The sequence below is a fragment of the Canis aureus genome, chromosome 29, assembly GCF_053574225.1.
Source record: "Canis aureus isolate CA01 chromosome 29, VMU_Caureus_v.1.0, whole genome shotgun sequence".
Classification (NCBI taxonomy): Eukaryota; Metazoa; Chordata; class Mammalia; order Carnivora; family Canidae; genus Canis; species Canis aureus.
In genome coordinates, this window is record NC_135639.1 from 28005886 (window position 1) to 28023447 (window position 17562).

The following is a 17562-nucleotide window of genomic DNA, read 5'->3' on the forward strand; positions in this document are numbered from 1 at the left end:
TACTCTTGTTAATGAATTTTTAATCTTCTTAATGACATTAAACACGGAAAGTAATTAAGGAAAACAAGTTTGAAACTGCTGACTTCAACCCTTTATTCACAACTATTTAATGTAGAATTAATTTGATTTTGCCCATTATTCAAATGAACGCGCTACCTTCTTCTCGGCCCCAGGCCTGTCCCTTTGCCCCCTCCCCACATGCCCAGGGACCCCCTGTCTCGTCACCCAGTTATCACTGACCTGAGTGGGTGATGGTTTTTTTGTGTGACATGTCTGTGCTGGGGGCCTGGGTGTGCTGCCCCAGCCAGTCTCCTGGAGGATAAGGAAAGAGGGAAGAATGGCCTCTCTCAGTTGGGAGTGAGGAAGGAATATGGGGGCGGGGCTGACTCCTTTCCATCTCAGGTTTCCAAACTAGACATTCAATCATCAGCCCTAGGTGTTCCGCCTATGTACTCAAATGCTTGGATGTTGCCCGCATTCTTTTTTTTTTTTTTTTTTGGTTGTTGTTGTTTCGGGCATTCAGATCACAGGTGCTTGGTATTAGAATATTTAACTCTGTAGACCTCAAGATCTCTGGAGGTATATGGAGGCTCACATGTTGAGGTCCCATGAAGCCATGAAGCGCAGTTTCAGACCGTGTTTCAAAATTCCATTTTCAGAATTTCAGAGAAAGAAGCTTCTCCTCCCTAAACCCTGAGCTCTGGACAACTACCTCGGTAAGGTTAAAATGAGCAGGTCATAGTTGTTTGAAACTGGTCCTGGGCACAGAAATTGGCCCCAAGGAGTCAGCCTGTCTGAGCCCGAGTGGGTTTTGGCCTCCGTCTTCCAGAAGAGGTCCTTAGGGGCCTCTGATCCCTGGATGAGAGGGAAGACAGGGTCTATAGGAGCCCTGGGAGCACTCAGGCTCTGGGCCTCAAAGTCCTCACAGCTGGGGATAGCCGGGAGAAGGCTGTAGTAGATCACCCCCAGCCTATTGACTCCTGCTTTCCAAAGGCCTTTACCCTTGGATCCCAGATCCTATTGTGTGTGTGTGTGTGTGTGTGTGTGTGTGTGTGTGTTGTACCTGTGCAGTGGTGATGACAGGAGGGTTGGGGTGGCCATGACTCTAGGAGGCAGCCAAGGCGAGTGAGGGATCTCAGCACGTGGCCTCAGGCAGATGTGACTTCAGTCCTGGCTCTGGACCTCCACATGACTTTGGGCAAACTCTGACCTCTTCTTTCACCTCTCCGAAGTGGGGAGAATGACTCTTACCTCGAGTTGTTAAGAAGATTAAATGGGATGTCACAATGGCCTTCCCATCAGTTCCTGGCAGTTCCAAAAATGTGCCAGAGAAGGAAAAGTGAGGGGTTCTAGGGTTCAGGACCAATAGGGGATTCAGAAAGCGATGGCTTTGCCCAGATGCACTGAAGGTGGGGAGAGGAGCTGGTTGTCAGAGAGCTTTGTCCCTCTTGCACCTTGAACATCCCTGGGTATTTTCCTTGGCCTCATTCCCCTGAGTTGTATTGCCAAGAGGGGTTTTCTCTCTTCCTCCCACTCCCTTACCCTTTCCTCTTGCCTCTTGTCTCCAAACAAGCCTCCCCCAACCCACTTCACTCATCTCAGCTCCTGGGAGCAAACAGCCCCCCCTTGCCCCCCATCACTCTGCACTGAGCCATGACTGGGCCTGAGCTGATGCGAGAGTCTCGCGCCCCTTCCTCCCATTCCAGGGACTTTATGGGCTGAGACGCTGTTGGCTTGCTCACTTCTCCCTCTCTCCCTTGCCTCTCTCCATCATTCTCCATGTTTCTTCCCCCCTCTTTCTTTTCTTCCCTGTCATAGCCTGCCTTGCTCTCATCTGTCTGTCTCTCCCTGTGTGTATCTCTGCCTCTCTCAGCTCTCTTTCCTGGGAAACCAGGGATTCTAGAACATTTCCAGCTCTAACTGTCCAGGGCACACTCTCAAGAAAGGAAAACTGGCAGGATGGAGTGGAAGGAGCCCCACTCCCCCCCCCCCTTTTTTTTTTAAGATTTTATTCATTCATGAGAGACACAGAGAGAGAGAGGCAGAGACACAGGCAGAGGGAGAAGCAGGTTCCATGCAGGGAGCCCGATGTGGGATCAATCCCGGGTCTCCAGGATCATGTCCTGGGCCGAAGGTGGCGCTAAACCGCTGAGCCACCTGGGTTGCCCTCCCACTTCCCCTTCTTATAGACATCCTAAGGAAGGGCCAGGAGAAAGAAGACCTCGTCAATTTAGCACACTTGCACCACCCTTCCACACCTCCTCCCCTACTCCGACTCACACTCAAAACCCTCTCACAAAGACCCACACTCTCTTACATATATACACACACCCCACATGACAGACAGATTTGCACCTCACACACAGACACAAGTGTGCATAGGCACAGACACACATGGGTGCAGACGCACACTCACACACAGATGCGTATGTGCGCGTGTGCGCGCGCACACACACACACACACACACGCAGAGATCCCACAGGCGCCCAAAAGCACAGGGCAATGATTAATGTCCCCTCAGAAAAAGAAATTATATCGAATAAATTAAACTACTGTGGCAGCAAATTGAAAAATAAGGATGTAAATGAGGTTTGAATACTTAATATCGGAGACAAGGGGGGGGACAAAAAGGGATAGCTGGGTCCCCAGAGGGGACCAGAGAGGGGAGAAGATGTTCCCTCCTGCCCGCCAATTCAACTCTGGCTCCTGTCCAGGGACCTCAGAGTTGGGGGCTATGGTAGATTGGGGGCTTTAATCAGCACAGGAGACCCTCTCTGTAGTGGCCATGGCAGAGAAGGTCCCAGAGCCTCTAGAAAGACTCAGAGAGGGAGGATGAGGAAGAGGTGGTGTAACCACCTGGTAGCCTGTCAAAACTCACCCCTGACAGGCCCCAACACACAAGTGGATACTTGCTTCCAGATCCAACACATACTCCTCTGAAGGCTTGTCCTGGTATTAGAATATACCTGACCTCACTACTCATCTCCCCTGAGACCTCCACTCCCCCAAACACCCACATATATTTGATCACATTTGCCTTGCTCAGCCCTCAACTCAACCCCAAAGCTGCACACATTCTCAGAACTCACCTGTCTGCTCACCTACTCCAGTCCTTAACCCTGCTGGTGCCCTGACCCCACACCACAGACATTCTTCCTGCCAACACCCCAGTACGCATGGCGCACAGCCCTACCCACGCCAAACACCCCAAACACACCTGCACACACAGGGGTTCACAAAGAGAAACACAGCCTCTTTGCTTGGAGCACATCATGACACATCTGTCACACACACGGATGGCAGTCCCATGCCCGGTTGAAATTGTGAGAAGGAAAGAAGGAAGGGAGGCAGAGATTTGGAAGAGCCTTCTCTTTCGCTCTAGGCTTTAAAGGAGTCCTCCCTACACACACACACACACACACACACACACACACACACACTTCCAGCCAGCCTTCATCTTCCGTTTTCTCTCTGCCCCTCTCTGGCGCTGTCTCAGTTTCCCTCATTTTGCCCGTCCTCTTCCCTGTCGCCTTTGTCTCGGACACCCCAATGTATCCCTGCCCCCTCCTCCCGGCCGGTCGCGGGGCCCTGGGCCGCCCCCCCGCGGCACCCCGCCCCTCCCCCTCCTCCGCGGCTCTCGCTGTCGTCTCTGTTCATATATATTTAGTATTTATTTACAAGGCTGGGTTTTTTCCCTGGGCGGGAAGCCAGCCGTGCACAGAAATCCTTAAGATGCTATAAAGCTGGTGAGGTATAAAATGGAAAGTGGTTAGTGCGCTGTTTGGAGATATCTCACCGGCGGCCGGGCCCGCGCCGCCCAGCCGCCCGCTGTAAATCTCCCGGAGTTTAGCGCGCTTGTTTGCAGCCGGCGGCCAGGGGAGGGACCGCCGCCGGGAAGCCCCCCGGACGCGCCGTCACCCCCTCCTGACGTGAGGGGCAGCGAAGGGGGCCCGGGAAGACGCCTTTTGGGAAAGAGGCTCCCCGGCTGCGCCTCTTCTGAACTTCGCCTAATCCCCGAGGGCGACCGGCAGAGAAGGAGTGAAAACCTAGAGCCCAGAGGCCCCCCAAGCGGTGCGCGGGACAGAGACCTTACAATCCGCCCTCCCCTACGTGCGAACCATCCCCCCCAACCCCCCACCCTCCAGCAGCCCCCCACCGGGAAGAGTTTAGGGCGGGGAGCCAAGGTTCCCCCCAGCGGGGCTGGGGGCTCTCACACGGTTCTTTCACTCCCTTGAGTAGCAGGTGCCTCTCCCTAGTGGGATCGTAAGAGTTCCTGCTCCCAGAGCTGAAGGGAAGGTTAAATGAGTCGTGCAGGTAAGGATTTAGCGCAGTGCCTGATACATAGTAGATGCTCAATACGTGCTGACTCTGTGATTTGTGCCAATCTGCCCAGCACTTTGTTCGTCCATGTGTTTAGTTAGTTGTTCATTTAGTCGTTTAGTTTGTCAGCTATTCCCAGCATTCGTACACCCATCGGTCCCTCCAGCAGCTTTAGGCTGTGTGGCTCCCGGCTCTGTAGTGGAGAATTCTGCAGAAGGCAACAGACCTCCCAGGGGAGCTCCAGTCCGGATGGGGCACTAAGAGCTCAACCAAGAGGGTAAAAGAGCCACTTCTGGAGTAAGAAACATTTCAGCTCAGCTTGGAGGGAAGGGGTTACCCAACCCATCAGCATGACATCCCTGTCCACAGTCACTGGGGAGACCTTTGACTTCCTGTGGTCTGAAGGTCACAGGAGGAGTGAAGGAGCAACTAGATTGTGAACCCCCAGAGGGCAGACCTCATCCCTCACTCAGGCCCCCAAACCCAGCAGAACCTGGAGCCAGCTCTAAGGAACTGCCTGTCAGTAAGTGCCCTTTGATTGATGAGTCAGGAAGGCTGAACCCTGTCACACTCCCCTCTCACTCTGGAGGGAGGACACACCTGTCATACCGCCTGCACACGCATGTCCCAGCTCACCTAGATACATGTCAGGAGGGCCGAGAGTAATGACAGGGAATTCTTAGGTGGTCACTGCCCAGAACTGGAGGCTCAGAGGAGCCAGTTCTGTGTCACATAGCCATGTCCAAGCCGTTTTTTCTGCATTGGTTCATTCATTCACTTGTTCGTTCATGTATTCAACAGGTGTTTACAGAGTCTCCTGGGTCCAGGGCTAAGGATGACTCAAATGAACATTACTGAGTACTGGCTCTCAAGAGGTTTATAGGACAGGACAATTGTAGGGCAAACATACTAATAATGACAGTATTAAGAAAATTATGCGAGAATCAGGAAAGCTATAAAGAGGACTAGAAGGTTCCCAGGGAAGAGAAACCACTGCTGCTGCTGGTGAATAATAATAATAATAATGATGATGATGATAATAATAACAACAACAAAATCGAGCAGGCACCTTCCTGAGCATTTTACAGGGAGTATTCAGAAGATGGTTTTACTTGAATCAGGTCTTGCAGAAGATTAAGATACTGACAGCCAGAGATGAACTGGGTGTTGGGCAGTAATGCCATCGCACAAGGACAGAGTCACAGGCAGAAGAAGAGTATGAACTAGTGCATGGAGGTGGGAAGTTGCTAGGTGGGAAGTGTGCAGGGGAACCACCCAGAGTCCAATTTGGCTGGTAAGTATGGGCATGAAGGAGAGTAATGGGAACTCTTGGAGAGAGGGGTAGGAAGGGGCCAGATTACAAAGGGCCATGAATATCAGAGTCAGGAGTTTGTACTTTATTTAGTAGGCAATGGGGAACCATTGAAGGGTTTTGAGTAGGGGATGATGGGATCAGAGCTGCACTTGAGGAAAATGAATCTGGCAGCAGTGTGTAGAACTGGAGACATGGAACTTAGAGACAGAGAGCCCTGCTGGGAGGAAGATGCCACACCTGGTGACTGGTGCATGGTTGGTGTTCCATAGGGTTTGTCAGTTGAATTGAAGAGGCCTAGGAAGGCTGTGATAAGGGCCTTCCTGGGGACAGTGGTGATGGTAAGGCAAAGATGGGTGCCAAAGAAATCAGGAAGCTTCTCTGAATTGGTATGCTAACTGAAGGTAGAAATGAGGACAGGGGAAGAGCCAGAGGCATCAAGGTTTCTTTGAGGGTGAATGGGTGAATGGCAGGGCTACCAACAAAGTAGGGACTCACATATTGTTGCTAACTTCAGGAGGGACACATGAGTCTGCTTGTCAAGTATTAAATGGCTTGTGCTGTCTGAGTTGTGGGCTTGGATCTCAAGAGAAGCTTGGAATTAGAGATCAATGCTTCTATTACCTGCACTGAGAGAGGAAAGTTCCTGAGTGGTTGAGACTTCCTGAGAGACTGGAGAGAATAGCGGAGAACTGGAATTTGAGCTTCGTGCTGTGGCTACATTTAGGGGAGAGTGTAGGGGACAAATGAGACAGGGAGGGTTAGAGATGCTGTGGGGGTCGGGGGCAGAGTGCAGTGGGCCAGGCAGCCAAGAGATGTGTGAGTTTTCCCTGAGTGACTGGCATTCCTAGGTTTCCATGGGATGGGGCCTGAGAATCCTAAGTGGGGTCTGGTGGTCAGGAGGTTGAATGAGAGGTCATGAATAACCTTGTGCGGAGAAGTGAGGCTAGAAGGTGCTCCTGGGAGCAGGGGCTACTCCAGGGCATAGCATGCAGGGATACTCCACCACCTGCCCACTGCTCAGACCAAGCCCCCAGACTTGAGGTTTCCCCTGAGGCACTCTTATCCCTCTTCTGGATGGAGCAAACAAAAGTGGGAGTCAATGGGGAGGCAAGTGGGAACCAGTGAGACCAGCCGCTCCCTAACTTCGGATTCCTGAAACCCTCAGATCTCAGCATGCTCAGGGACTTACTAGGTTCATGCTGTTTATTTGGATAAAAACCACACAGCTGTCCTCTTCTTTTTTTTTTTAATTTAATTTAATTTTATTTTTGATAAGCACACAGTGAGAGAGAGAGAGAGGCAGAGACATAGGTAGAGGGAGAAGCAGGCTCCATGCACTGGGAGCCTGATGTGGGATTCGATCCCAGGTCTCCAGGATCGCGCCCTGGGCCAAAGGCAGGTGCCAAACCGCTGCGCCACCCAGGGATCCCTGTCCTCTTCTTTTTGATGCAGGTGGCACCCTTGTCTGGTCATCCCCTGGACAGGTTTGACCATCCTCTTTCTGGGCACTGGGAATCACCCTGTTCTGCAGCTGCCTACCTCTATCTTGGGCCATACTCCAGCACTGGGGCTGCTAACACCTAGGTCCCCCAGCATCCCCAGAACTGTGGGGTTTAGGAAGTAGAGGGGACAGGACCCAGAACCTCATTTCCCTTTTAGGAGGAGCAAGGCATGGGAGGTGGTACGGGCCCCCACCCTCCCGGAGGGGGCCCACAGTCCTAAATGCCCCCGCGCCTTCTCCATATTGTGGGAAAAGCTGCTGCATCCATCACTGTCAGGCGCCGAGTTTGAATAAATTTGAATGCACTGAGCCGTGGGCTGCAGTTTCTATAATATCACTTTCCAGTTTGAATATTTCACTTACTTTTTTTTTTTTGAATTTCTTTTTATCCAACAGTTTCTCCTCCTTTTCATCTACCCCCGCTGCAGCCAAGCTCTGGATGTAGAGAGAGGACAGTGCCTTGAGGGTGTCTGAGATGGGAAGAGACCAGGCCTTTGGCAGCTTTGGCATCTCTGTTCTCCCACCGCCACCCCCACCCAGCACATGTGCTCCCTGGCCTGGGAGCTCCATCTTCCCATGTGTAGATGGGAAAGCAGCAGTTGGAGAATGAGCCACCCTCAAACTCCCACCTTTCTGTATGGGCAGACCAAGTGTGCCAGGGTTCTGCTTCTTCCCTACGGGGGCCTGAGCCCCTCACCTACAGACCCTCCAGCATATACTTGTGTGCACATGTGCACACACACACACCTTCTGATATATTAACTTGTACCTAAATGTTAATATCGGATTGCAGTTTCCCACTAGGAAGTTAACTCTTAAGTCCCTCCAACCATTGTCTTGCCTTCCCCTATAAATGAGGACCCCAGTTATAGATTCCCTCTCATCTCCCTGTATCTCTTTATTCTCCATCTATCTATGTGGTATCAATACAGCCATGCCTTCTGGACAGGGGCTATTGGGAGGGAGAAAGTACTAGAGTCCTGGCCATGGACTCTACTCCAGGCAACCACCGGTGGTTCCTGGCCACAAGCCCCATGATTCACTAGATTATGGTTAATGCCATCCCCCTCCTTGCCCAGAGCTCAGGGACCAGGGACAACTGAGGTGCATACAAGAAAAGAAATCATCCTGGAATAAAACGACTCAGGATTGCATTCGAGAATGGATCTAGATAAGGATGGGGAAGTGAGCAGGTTGAGAAGCGTTCTGGGGACCCTTAGTCTGTATTTTTCTATAGTGGCATCTGGTCACACTGCCCCTTGGACCATACATAAGGTACTGCTGCTACGTAGACAATCGTGAGAGGGCAGTGACCATTCAGGAGGCTTAGTGATACTGACATCCATGAGGACACTCTGCTTTATGGGGCACACTAATTGGCTAGAGGGCCACTGAGTGCCCTAACCATCTAAAAAGACCCACATTGACCATATGTGGATCCCTGCACCTCCAAGGAGTCATCCAGGCCATCTCCCAAGGAGACATTATTCATAGAGCACATGTTCCTCTTCCCTGCCAGAAATGGCACTTCTTTTGGCTACTAATCATTCCCCAACAATGCCCACATCTGCCACACAGTAGGTATGTATTGGGGAGAGTGTGTGAGGGGAAACAGGACACAGAAAGCTTCAGTGAATCTGTGACTTTTGGAGGTGATGCTGCAGCTCCCCATTCGGTGCCTGGTCTTACATGCTCATAGTGGAAAAGGCAGGCGATAAGGAAGAAATGGTTGGATTTGGGGAGCTCAAGATGTGGTTAGGGAGGTGAAATTGTTATTAAGAGTAATATTTATTTCTACTTACACTGCTATGGTCAAAAGGGGCTTGTGCAGATTTAGGACACACACACATACACACATGCAAGGATCAGAACAGTTTGCAAAGAGAGAGAGGACAATTGGAAATCACTTAAAGGCAGGAGAAAGATAAATGGATGGGGGTTCTGGTCAGAAGAGTGTCTGCTGTTAGCATGGCCATCACAGGATGCTATAATTGCCCACCCCTCAAGGAGCTCACCTGTGTGGGTTCAAGTAGTCAAGGAAGGCTTTCTGGAGGAAGCAGAACCAGTCCTGGGGCTTGATAGATGGCACAACAAACCAGAGCGGCATTCCAGTGGCAGGACTGGAGTAAGGAAAGTCAGAGAAAAGGAGCTGAACATGTGGCAAATGTTGGGTCAGGGAGGAGTTGGCAATGGGAGTGGTGGGTTTGAGGAACAGTGAGCAGGTGGCAGAGATACAATATGTCCAGGGAACAGTAAAGAGATGAGAGCCCCTGTGGGCCATTAATAGAGAGGAGATGGGGTGGTCAGTGTGCTGGGAACACTTAGGGGTGCCCCAGACTAGCTTGGCTTCCCTTCAATATTTCCTAATTCGAATAGACTCCTCAGCACCCTCTTCCTGCAGCCCCTCTCCCCCTTCCACCCTCCATGAGCTCAAACTCAGCACCCAGCAAAGACAGCCCTCACCAGGGGAGGGTTAGCCATACAGCACCCCCCCCAGAAGGAGGCACATACCCCTACTAGGGCAGAAGCCTCCCCTCCCCGCCCCTCCCCCAGTGTACCCCTGGCTGGCCCTGTGGTGGGAGGGGTGCGGTGTGAAGGGAGAGGCTCTCCTGCTGCACCATGACAGATGATTGACTCGAAACAATATCTAAGGCGATCAGGATAAAGTGCTGGCCATTTCAAGGCTCAGCAGAATTCAGATTCTAATTAGACTTCTCACCACATTCCAAATAAAAATGGTTCCCCTGGTATCCTCTTTGCCTATCAGGTGTCTCTCCCTGATCGCTGGAACAAAACGCATAAAGAAAGTGATTAAAGCCATAACAAAGGCATAAAATTGGAATTATCGCTGCCACCACATCTGGGAGCATGGAGTGTCACCACACCGCCCCCTCCTCCCCAAACCTGCACACACAGAGAAATGCTGTCCCACTCCAGCTCCTGGCTGGGCACCCTGCAATGACAGCTACCAGATGGGTGAAGAGGTAGGGGGATAAGGGTTCAGGGGGAGGGATGGAACTAGGCAAGGGTGGGAGGTCCAAGGAGCCAGGGATTGGAGACCAGGAGGCAAGTTAAGTGGGCAAATGAGGGGCTCCAGGCCTGAGGAGCAAGGGGTGAGTGGTCTAAGGAGTGAGGGATGGGCAGCCAATGGTCACTGTCTCTAGTGTCTAAATATTTACCAGTGGGGTGGGTCCTTGGGGTTCTTGTTTTGATGACCTCACCGCCCCAGGACATACACAGTCGTTTGCACACACATGTAAGCAGAGCTTACAACATGCTATAAACTGTTTCATGCACTCTACGTGGTGTTCATCTCCGTTAGGAGACACAAGTCCCCCCCCTGACCCACTACCCAGCCACTGGACCCAGTGCTAGTTTTCAGTTCCCTCTCCCTTCCTGCTTCCAACAGGGCATACACCTATAGAGACTACTAAGTCCCCATTGGTCCCCAGCAAATGTGTGCACAGCCAGCACATAATCCAGAGACCCCAGTCCCCTGCACCACATATTTGCACACATGCACACACACACATGTGTGTACCATGTCTATAACAATCTCCTCACATGGTGCCCCACATTCTGGGTATATAGCAAAGGCCCGCCATCTCAGTGGGGCCCTGGCCTCTAACTCTTCTGCCTCCCCTACTGCTGCCCCCATCTGCGCCTCACAGCTAGCCTGGTACCTGGTACGGGGCAGCCTTGTTCCCTGCGTGGGGCGGGTAGGCAGGCGGGAGGTCCAGAGGAGGGTGAGGGAGTGGGAGCGGGGCTCTGAGCGGGGACGATATAAAATTAAAAGGTAAAAAGCAGGAACGCAAATGGAGGGTGCTTTCAGCTTTCACATTATTAATGACTCTTCAAAAAATCGGCGAGTTTTCCAATCTTCTCTGAGAAGCGCTTGAAGGAGCTCACAGATGAAACTGACCTTCAAAATGTTCTTTGGTCTTTAGTTAAGAAATTCGCTCGCCATTATGGCATCATTAGGGAAACAAGGATAAAATTACTCCATGGTTAATGACCTATAGTATCTCCCCACCAAAATTTGTTTCAGATCTAATAAAACTGTGCTTAACACACTCGGATGAGTTATGAGGACTGTTCTGCAGGGTATTAAAATGTGGAAAATAGATTTTCCGAAGCTGGGGGGACTGGACTTTTTGAATCAGATAGCAGAATGGAATTTTCTGGGCAATAAATTCTTCCATGTCTCAATTTCATCTCGCGCTCTCTCTCTCCTGCCTGCCTCTGCCCCTCTCTCTCTCCCTCACTCTCTCTCTCCCCCACTCTCTCTCTCTCTCTCTTTCTCTCTGTGTGTGTCTCCCTCTCTCTGTCTTTCATCTTTTCCTAAAATACTGAAACAACATAGAAACGTTACAAATTTGGAAACCTACATAAACTTTGAAAAAAGCAGAGTGACAAAGGCCATCTGTATGTGGCAGTGGGAGCTTGCATATGTGTGTACATGTATGCTTGTGGCTCCTGCCTGCTGCACAAGAGTGGTAGTGACTTCCTCCTTCCCCTCACCCAGTGCCTCTATACACACCCAAGGTGGGACTGACACCCTCCATTTCTCTCTTGCCAGCCAAGCCGCCGGATCTCATCCCTCTGCACCAAAATCACAGGCACACCCACGCTACTAACCCTTCTAGCATCCCCTACCTAGGGCCACGATACACACCAATGCCAGGAGTCAGCCTAGAGGAACCCACCTGCCCCGTCCACCCCAAACTTCTTGGTGATGGGAAGGGGGTTGCACTGGCCTTGTGAAGGGTCAGAGCTGCCCTTTTTGGCACACATGTGTGCATATCAGCACATGCTAACCCTATTCATGGGGTGCACCCAGATGCCCCAGCCAACCAGGCTGGAGGCTGAGACCCGAGCCCCAGCCCAAGCACTGGCCGAAGGTTTTCGGGGGCTGGATACTGCCGCGGAGAGAGGTGGCTGGCGAGGTAATGGCATTTTGCTCTCTTTAAACTTTAATCTTTCCTATTAATTCCCTGCAACTGGAGAATGTGTGAGAGTTAATGTTCCGTGAACGTGTTTCGCACTCGGCAGTCTCTTCGAGCTAATTACCTTCAGGTGCTAAATGGAGGGAAATTGCAATCCATTTGGATGTGAAAAAATTTCGCCTTCCCGTCCCCTGTGAGACATCCTTTTTCCTGAGTGCTGCAGAAAGAATGCTCTCTGGGTGGGAGTTTTTTTCCTAATGTTTTTTTTCTTCGGCCCTCTCCCCCGCCCCCTTTCTCCAAGAGTCTGGGTTTTACAGGACGGTGGTAGTTGGAGACTGGAGGAGGCCTGGGCCTCAGCACAAGGTCTGAGTCTGGGGTGGAGGCCAGGTGGGGAGGGACTTACAAGCAGGGGAGATGCCCAGGCTGAGAATCCGGCGGCCCCTGCCCCTTGGAGGCCTTGGAGTGGAAGTGTATTTACACGCTTAATAACACGCTTATTACCAGTGTTTCTCAGCTGCTAGGTTTTGAATACAGATATAATAGAATTTTACAAGCCACATAAAAGCTGTCCTTCTCTTGGACCCTGAACTGGGGTGTCTGGTAGGGCGGAGGACAGGGAATGGCGAAAAGAGACAAGGAGGGAGAGAATGTAAACGGGTCAGAGAACTGGAGAGAGAAAAGAGGAGAATGGTGTGGGAAGGAGATGGGTCCCTGGATGGGGCTGTGTGAGGGCCAGTAGGGAGAGATGGGCGGGACCTCTGTCTCCATCCCAGAGAACTGGCACCAAAGATAAAGGCATGAAGGCCAGAAAGGTCTACTCTTGAAGCCTCTTAGGTCTCAGCAGGGCATACACAACTTAGTGACATATCCATCCCTCCAGCTCCATCCTGACCTCTGATCTCACACCTCAACCTCATCTAAGCCTCACAAAAAGAAACATCTAATTTCACCTCCTCCCTCTACCCTGGATCCAACCTACTAGCCTTTGTAAACCCCATTCCCTAACCTAGGTTGGGGCAGGGAGCTACCAAGATGTAATAACTTGCTTCCACCCAAAAAGGAACGGTCTGGTTTAAAACACACAAGACAGAACCCCCACCCCCAAGTAAGCGGTGCTCCACTTGAAAGAGGATGAGGACTCCCACAATGGCCCTTGGCTTTACCCTCCACTTGGAATTCTCTCTCTGACTTGACCTGTGTTCTACTTGTGAGGGAGCAGCCATTCTTTCTAACACTGAAGAGCCTTCTTTGGGAGAATATACTGGGGAAATATCGGAGTGGCTTGGGTTTAGTTATTTGTTAAAGGCTTATTCTGAAGGGTTTCAAATATATTTTTTAAAAATCCATATACCTATCAATTGGTTTCAACAACTATCAACATATAGCCAATCTTATGTCTTCGATTCATGAGGACTATTTGGATACAGACATAAAATCAGTTCACCATAAATATTTTAACATGCATTTCTAAAAGCTGACTCTTTTAACATTACCCCAATAGCATCATCTCACTTAAATAAAAATTAACTCTAATTTCTTACTCTCATCAGATATCTATTCGGTATTCAAATTTCCCTGAATCAGTTTCTAATCCAGGTCCACATACTGTACATGGTCAATGTGGCTCTAAAGCTTCTTTTATTCCTTAAGCTACACTTTCTTCCCTCTTCTTCTTGCAATTTATTTATTTATTTATTTATTTATTTATTTATTTTTAAAGATTTTATTTATTTATTCATGATAGTCACAGAGAGAGAGAGAGAGAGAGGCAGAGACACAGGCAGAGGGAGAAGCAGGCTCCATGCAGGGAGCCCGACGTGGGATTCAATCCCGGGTCTCCAGGATCGTGCCCTGGGCCAAAGGCAGGCGCCAAACCGCTGCACCACCCAGGGATCCCAAAAATTTATTTATTGAAGAAGCTATGGGCCATTTGTCCTATGGAATTTCCTTCATTGAGGATTTTGTTATAGCACCTCTGTGGTATCATTTAACATGTTTCTCTGCCTTTTAAATTGGTAGATTCCAGAGTCCCTTGGCTTCAGATTTAATTTTTGGCAAGAATATTTTATAGGTGGCGTGAACTTCCTATTGCATCACGTCAGGAATACATAATTTCTTGTCGCTTTTCTTTTTATAATATTAAGATTAATCGGGATCCCTGGGTGGCTCAGAGGTTTAGCGCCTGCTATTGGCCCAGGGCGCGATCCTGGAGTCCCAGGATCGAGTCCTAAGTCAGGCTCCCAGCATGGAGCCTGCTTCTCCCTCCTGCTGTGTCTCTGCCTCTCTCTCTCTATCATAAATAAATAAATAAATAAATAAATAAATATTTTAAAAAATATTAAGATTAATCAGTGGGTTCAGTTGCTGTCAGCTGGATCTATCCATTACAAAGTTTCCCTTCAGCTTTTTTCCTTCCATCAGCTTTTCACTTAATGGTTTTAACAGCCATTTACTATCATTGACTAGATCCATTACTTCATTAGGTGTTTCTGTATTTGTTTTGAAACTGTTTCTTTTCTTCCAGCTTTTTATTTTGAAGAATTTAAAACTGTCCAGCAAATTTCACTGTTGCAATGAATGCTGTGTACTCTGACACAGATGAACAATTTGTAACTATTTCCACACTGGGTTGATCTCTCCCTTTCTCTTTTTGAAACACTTGTGTGTTAGTTGCTGATATAAATGACACTTCATCCCGAAATACTTCCGCAGTTATCTTTTAAGAACAAGGACATGTCTGTACTGCACTGTGTGATGATCACTTTCAGGAACTTTAACATTTGCCTGATGTATGAGTTCATATTCAAAACCCTTCAATTGTCCCAATAATGTTCTTTATAACTGCCCTCTCTCACCCCAAATCCAAGATCTTTCCTTGTATTTATTTTGTATTTTTAATCTCCTTTATTTTGGAATAGTTCTCAAGCTTTTTTATTTATTTATTTTTATTTTTTTCATGAGTTTTGGAAAACCCAGGCAACAAAATGTCCCCCAGTTTGGATTTGTCTGATTGTTTCCTCATGATTAAATTCAGGCTAAATATTTTGGACAGGAATACCACATAGGTGATGTTTCTTTCTCAGTGCATCTTATCAGGAGGCATAAGGTATCGGTTTCTCTCATTATTGGTGGTGATAAGTTTGATCATTTTTAAGGTGGCATCATCCCAAGTTTCTCCATTGTAAGGGTGCCCTTTGCCCTCTCTGAATACAACATTATGATGGGGGCAGGGACATGATTTGGACAGGCAGACTCAGTACCTGTTCTGGAGTGGGCTGACCTGCTGCCACCTTGGAGCCCCTAAGCTACATCTTCGAGCCTTTAGTCTTTCAATTCAAAGCTTCTGAATTGGCAGTTAAATGAATTGCTAGGAGAAGACCCTTCCTACTGAAAAGGGGATCCCTTCTTTAATCCATGTTTATAAGGCTACAAAAAAAAAAAAAAAAAAAAAGCTAAAAGCGGCAGAAAGAAGTCCAAGCTAGGGATCCCTGGGTGGCGCAGCGGTTTGGCGCCTGCCTTTGGCCCAGGGCGCGATCCTGGAGACCCGGGATCGAATCCCACGTTGGGCTCCCGGTGCATGGAGCCTGCTTCTCCCTCTGCCTGTGTCTCTGCCTCCCTCTCTCTCTCTCTCTCTGTGACTATCATAAATAAATAAAAATTTAAAAAAAAAAAAAGTCCAAGCTAGGTTAAGCACAAAGGGATGTTTAGGCTTGGGAAAGGCAGAAACCAAAGCAGGTCTATGTCCCTAGAACTGAAGCCCATTGGCCTACTCCTTCATCGTGCTGTCAATGTGACCCTGCTTGTAAGCATCCCAGCCCCTGGCCCCATCAGTTCAAATTTCCAACTCCCAAGAGTGGGAATCTGATTGGCCTTTGTACAAGGTAACTGACCTTACCTCAGTCAACTGTGGCCAAAAATCCTTTCTAGGAATCCACCCCTTTGGTTGGAGAGAATCCTTCCCAAAGATGCTGGGCAGACATTCAAGGGGTACATGTCACAGAAATAAACTCACAAACTCTCCAAAGGACAGGCAAATAAAAACTCTTGAGAACAACTCCATCATAAAGGGGAAGGCCTTGGCTTTAGGCTGTGCTGGCAAGAGTTGAAAGATGGAGCCAAGTCCCATGGACCAACCACACTGTAAAAGATCTGGAGGGACACAGTATACAAGGGGAAGTATATCCAGAAGGTGCAGTTCTGAGTATCTGTAGATGTCTGGTCACCTTGAAGCTGGAACACCAAATGCTGATCTGGCTTCACAAATAGAGACATGACACCAGGTCTCCAAATTGTAAGTCTCATTCAGCTTCCTGTCATCTGATCCACTAAAGGACATACACCAAACCCTCTGCTTTGGTCTCAAATCCTAGAGCCCCTTGGGTCCCTCCCACTCACAGAATGAGTTTGAGAGAAATCCCAAAGGCATACCAGTGGTATTTGGTATTTTTGAGTCCCATGGAGGATTTAGTTATTTCAGTCTAGTGTTGTTACCCCAGCCCAGTTTTGGGGAATCCTGGTTAACAGTTTCTTCTCGCCCCTGAAATTTGCAAAATCCAAATACTAAAAATTTACAATAAACAAGTACCTAAATCAATTACAAGCTGTACCTGAGAAAAGCAGCATGTTTTTTCCTAGCAGTGCACTGTGTTGGTATACCTTACCCAGCCTAGGCAGGTGCAAGCCAAACCAAATGCAGTCAGAGCAGGGAGCTGTCCCTTGGCTTTTCAAGACAGAGGAGCCTCTCTAGGCTGGACTCAAGCTGCTTAGGCAGGACCGCCCCAGCCAGCTGATATGGCAAATCTCTTTGTTGGATTGTTCCTTTTATCAATAAATAACATCCCATTTTATCCTTATTAGTGCTTTTGCTTTTAAATTCTTGTTGGATATTAATATTGCTAGCCTACCTTCCTTCTGGTTAATATTTGCCTAGCATATCTTGTTTTATATCTTCCTTTTTAATCTTTCCATGACTTTAAATTTTAGGCAAGTCTTTTGTGAACAGCCTATGCCTGGATTTTTAAAAAATCCAAATTGGGGTTCCTGAGTGGCCCAGTCCATTAAGTGTTTGCCTTTAGCTTATGATCTCAAGGTCCTGGTATTGGGCTCTTCGTTGGGCTCTCTACTCAGCAGGGAGTCTGCTTCTTCCTCTCCCTCTGTGCTTGCTCTCTCAAATAAATAAATTTTAAAAATCTTTTAAAAAATATAAATAAATGAAAAATAATCTAAATTGAAAGTCTCTTTTATTTTTTTTTATTTTTTATTTTTTTATTTATTTATGATAGTCACAGAGAGAGAGAGAGAGGCAGAGACATAGGCAGAGGGAGAAGCAGGCTCCATGCACCTAGAGCCCGATGTGGGATTCGATCCCGGGTCTCCAGGATCGCGCCCTGGGCCAAAGGCAGGCGCTAAACTGCTGCGCCACCCAGGGATCCCTGAAAGTCTCTTTTAATCAGAAAATTTGATATGTCTACCTTTGTTG

The 17562-nt window shown here is 48.8% G+C and overlaps 1 protein-coding gene across 1 annotated transcript in view; it reads right to left on the bottom strand.

The window, feature by feature from the left end:
• HIF1AN (hypoxia inducible factor 1 subunit alpha inhibitor) overlaps window positions 1-17562 on the bottom strand; it is an 83657-nt gene that overhangs the window by 1885 nt on the left and 64210 nt on the right. Inside the window, exon 9 of the transcript XR_013368051.1 lies at window positions 9153-9257. The gene's annotated coding sequence lies outside the window, so the exon portion shown is untranslated. The remainder of the gene's footprint in view (window positions 1-9152; window positions 9258-17562) is intronic.